This window comes from Alosa pseudoharengus, unplaced genomic scaffold, assembly GCF_046254945.1.
Source record: "Alosa pseudoharengus isolate Yale_2024_CS ecotype anadromous, Long Island Sound unplaced genomic scaffold, YU_APseudo_1.1 YU_APseudo_1.1_scf_7, whole genome shotgun sequence".
Taxonomy (NCBI): Eukaryota; Metazoa; Chordata; class Actinopteri; order Clupeiformes; family Clupeidae; genus Alosa; species Alosa pseudoharengus.
In genome coordinates, this window is record NW_027468859.1 from 11,224,998 (window position 1) to 11,229,669 (window position 4,672).

The 4,672-nt window shown below is 36.9% G+C and overlaps 1 long non-coding RNA gene across 1 annotated transcript; it reads right to left on the reverse strand.

Moving 5' to 3' along the window:
- Positions 1-1,019: 1,019 nt before the first annotated feature.
- On the reverse strand, positions 1,020-4,108 carry LOC143109954 (uncharacterized). The gene is made up of 5 exons (XR_012984015.1): positions 3,470-4,108; positions 2,554-2,640; positions 2,329-2,478; positions 2,011-2,087; positions 1,020-1,239 (listed from the first exon to the last, which is right to left on the reverse strand). It is a non-coding gene; the product is annotated as an uncharacterized LOC143109954 (long non-coding RNA).
- Between the last annotated feature and the right edge of the window lie 564 nt (positions 4,109-4,672).

Here is a 4,672-nt window from a genome sequence, read left to right on the forward strand (position 1 = left end):
AAAATATTAAGTTAATGTATCAATATACAATATAAAAAGTTTCTTTTTTTTTTCCTTTGGTAAATGCATGTACAACACATTTGGCATCAAATGGAACAAAGCCACTAGAACATAATATCAAGTTGTTGTTAGTGATACATTAGCTTACATACCAATTTTACTCACTCTACAGCCTGTACTGAAACATTCTAGCATCACCGACATGTTTAAGTCTACACATTCTAACAGTGAAGCTACACCAGGCGCGTAACTGAAGCGTTACGTTCGCATAGCGTCTGTTGCAACAATTAGCTGCCACTATAATCAATGGAGGTAGCTACACCAGACGTGATAGCGGCGCGTACGTTCGAAAAAAATAGACCATTCATTTAAAATGAATTTTACGCGTCGCGAACGGAACGCTTCAGTTACGCGCCTGGTGTAGCTCATACCTAAGGCATGATCCAATGGATGGGGCCTAGAAGAGATTTTCAAGATGACTTAAAGTATGATTCATTTCCTCAACACTTTGCTTATCACTCAAAAAACTGAATAGTTTCCTTAACCTGTATCTCATGTACAGCAGAATGCATAACAGGAACCACTGTATCAAAATCTACCGCCAAATCATTACTTCTGTGTTCACTACAGTTATTTTCCAAAACATGAACATTATTAACGCTATACTCATGTAACATTTCCAAATGTTTTCTAAAAGCCAGAAAATGTCCCTGAAACACCCAGTCTCACCACACTTTAACCTGAGTGTTCTACCGGGACACAGCCCATGTGGTGATTCTGCTACCTGGATCCTTTTTTGCAGTTCGATGCTGGAGGAAGAAAGACCTTTACTCTGTTTAATAGTCTTCTCTTTGAACATAGTTGACTACCTCTCAAGAAGGTTCGCTGAAATCTCACCAAACAGTAACACAGTCTTGCTCAATCTGATCCATTACATCCACGAATCGAGAGAATGTTGCAAGCATATGAGGTGATTGAGGGTCATGGACCATTTTTTCTGACGATAATCAAACGTTCACCTTCAGCCGCACAACTTCTTCATCAGAAGAATGCTTCATTAGAGATACCGCCTCTCTCAGCTGTTCTTCATTCAGGATTGGCTCGGGCACATCTTCAGAAGCTGGTCCTCCATTATGTTCATTGTGTGCTGGACTTTGTGGTTCCTGAGGCTTTCCTCTGAATTGTTTTAATGCGTCAGGCCAGGTACCCTGCTCCGCTGGCTGGATCATAGAAATGTTCCTATAAAACAGTGTAAAGTAGGGTGAGTTCCAGCATTAAGAGGAAATCCAGCGATTTTCCAAAAAGATCTCCATTTATTGGGTCACCGAGTATGTAAAACGAAAACAATCGGTTTTACATAGCTCGAGTTGCTAAAGCCAGCAGCTAAAGCGACTGTGCAGCTACAGCGCTACACTCTGGGGTCATGAACATTAGGGCTCAGGAACATGCCCCTAGAGTGTAGCACAGTAGCTTCCTTGCTGCATTTCGAGCTAAGTGAATCCGATTGTTTTTTTGTTTTGTTTTTTCCCCCCTGTACCGACAGTTCTCGGTGACCTTGAGAAATGGAGATCAATGTGAAATTCAGTGCACTGTAAACAATGTATTTGATCTTAAACAGATTCATTACAATTTGTATGCAGAAATACTTATGAAATGGTTTCATTTCAAGTTCAATCATTTAAAAGAGACAAATAATACTGTTCATCTGGTGGTGGAGATGCTGGGATTTAAAGTCAAAAGTCAAGCACAGCATGACAAATCCACACACTCACATCTGTGCAAAATTATCTTTTTATATAGCTTTCGGTCATGGGCCTTTTTCAGGATTCCTGAAGAGGGTCTATGACCGAAATCTAGAATAGAAAGATCATTTTGCACAGATCTGAGTGTGTGGAATTTTTTTGAAGAAAAAAAAATACCTCAGTGTGGGTTTCAGTTTAGGTTACCTTTGTGTTAATGGGCAGCATAAAGATTTTACCAATATTTAACAAGGGAAAAAATGCCACTTACTTGCTCTACCCCATCATCTCCCTTGGGCTTATTTGGAAACAAGGCAGTGGTGTCATCTGAATCACATAATGCATCTACTACAAAGCAGAGGACAGAATAAATCAGTTATATAGTCATGTCCAGTACCTGTGACGGCTGTATGTCATGTAGTCTTTGATGGCTGAGATTTTTAAACACTAAATAGGCTCAAAGACGGACATAATCAACATCCACAAACCCCACAGAGTGGAATTCCATCAAAACAATGTGTTGCAACCGCTGTTGATATATTCACAAAACTTGTACCAAGTTTTAACTACATTCCATATTACAACTCACCATCATCTTCTGCAGGCTTCAGCTTTAATACACCACATTTTGGATCCTTCACCACATCTTCAGACACATAGTTGTCAATCTTCTGTACCAAACTCATCATACATTTTAGCCCAGCTTGGTGTTTGGCTTAAATATCAAATTTCATGAACACTAAAATAAAAACAGAACATTACAAAAAAAACTGACAATAGACTTAAACAATGCAACAATTGAATAAATCAGTACCTTGGTTAAATAAATCCTCTAGAGTGGCATCAGTTTCCACCATTTTAATGTATCTGGTCTGCCTGGTATTTAACTTTCACCAACATCCTGAGAAAACATAAAATCAAACATTCAGACAAAAACAACACTACTTTTAAAACAGTTTCTTAAAAAAAAAAACAGGTAACAACTATCTCAGTGACACTGACTAAACTAGTAAATGTGGCACGTGCACCTGTTGGCACTTTGCACTGAACACGTGTCTTCTATGCTATCAATGATGCACATTCAGCAATCAACACGTCCTTGATAGTCAATTAATGCAGCTAGTTTTGAAATAACCAACTTGTGAAGGCCAAATTCATGCTTATGGATGCCTGTTTTACGTGAAACAAGCTTTTTGGTAGAGCATGAACTTTAAGCTAATTTGCCCTATTAATGACTGTTAATGTTAAGTAGCTAACAACAGTAACTGTTACCTCATTAAGCTAACCATAGCCTTCATTTGATATCTGATTTGCATTATGCTAAGCTGCCAATGAGAGCTACGTTGGCTGATAGGCTAGCTGCTAACCAAGTCAATGTTGACCATGAAAGACGATTATACTGGTATCATATTTGGTTGAGTAAATATTAACATGATAAAAAAAAACTTATAGCATTGTACAATACGGGAGCACGAATTGACATGTACCTCATGTTACACAGAGGTAACGTTAACGTTCATGTTAACTTTCAACCTTCGTTAGCAGTTAACTTAACGTTAACGTTAGCCCCTGAAGGTCAACACATTTCAGAATGATATCTTGACCATACATTTACGTTAAGTTACACTCCTCTTGCGCGTCACCGCTTATTGTTTATCATTTTCGAGGCATACTACGGAACATGTGAAATAAATCTCTAGTAAGTGTATTTTAGATGAACATCTACTCACCTTCAACTACACTTCAGAGAGATTCTTCTAACCAGGCTCCGTCGCGTCGCTGCATTCTCTCAAATGGAAGGAAGTGGGTGATAGGCTACTAACGTTCGTCTCTGACGTGAAATGCCAGAGGGCACGTTCCGCCAGTTAGTAATTTGTCTGAGCCCTTACACACTTGCATGTAACAAACATACAGTACTTATAATTATTAGTATTATTATAATGTTTGTTCGCTTTGACTATTCTTTGTGAACAGCTATAGGCTTGATAACAGAGACTCCGTTTATAGATAGCTTAGCAGTATTTGCCTATTTTACTGTAGCACATGCTAGCCTACAAACTTGCAAGTAATTTTTTAGTAGCCTAGTCCAGAAAAAAATCTTAAAGCTACCGAATGACTTTGGAATAAACCAGAAGAAAACACTTGATTTTTTATGAATAATATCCAAATAATAATTAGGCAAACATCTCCCAAGAAATGTCTAAAATGGCGTCCAAATGAGAAAATGAGGTGGTTGATTAACTCTTGTGATTTTAACTCTGTTTTTTAACTAATATGCTAGAGTACATTTTACTCTAACTGTAGTAAATGTAACTCTATTAGAGTCAATAACAGTCTACTCTGTCATTTTAACTCTTGGGATTTTACTGTGTAGGGGATTTTTTACTTATTGTAATGCTTTTTACTACTTTTAATTTTAATAAACAGTCATTTAAAATAATCTACATGCATGATTTGAAGATATTATGATTTGTTTATGATAGTGTTCCACAATACAATGTTGCCTGTGGGCAACGGGTGAATACGAACGGGTATGATGCGATACTTTTTTGAGAAAAATAAATAATATTACGGGGTAAAAACTACATAATTCTGTTTTCTATGTCTTTGGTTAAATAAAAATATATTCTATAAGAAAACCTACATAGTTTAATGTTTTCCATTATGGTATAATGTTGCCTACAGGCAACGGTTTTATAAAAATAAAATAAAAAATAAATATTTTTTAAAATTTTCACTAATTTTGTTTAAGTGACTATTTTTAAGCAGGAAAAACATTTAAAAAATGTTTTTACACATTCAGATCATAATGCGTAGGCCTACCATGGTCTTGGCAGATAGTCCAAATCAAAGATTCTAGAGCGGAGCTCTGTTCTAGAATCTTTGGTCCAAATCATGATTTATGTACAGTAAGGGATAACGGCAGTCGAGGT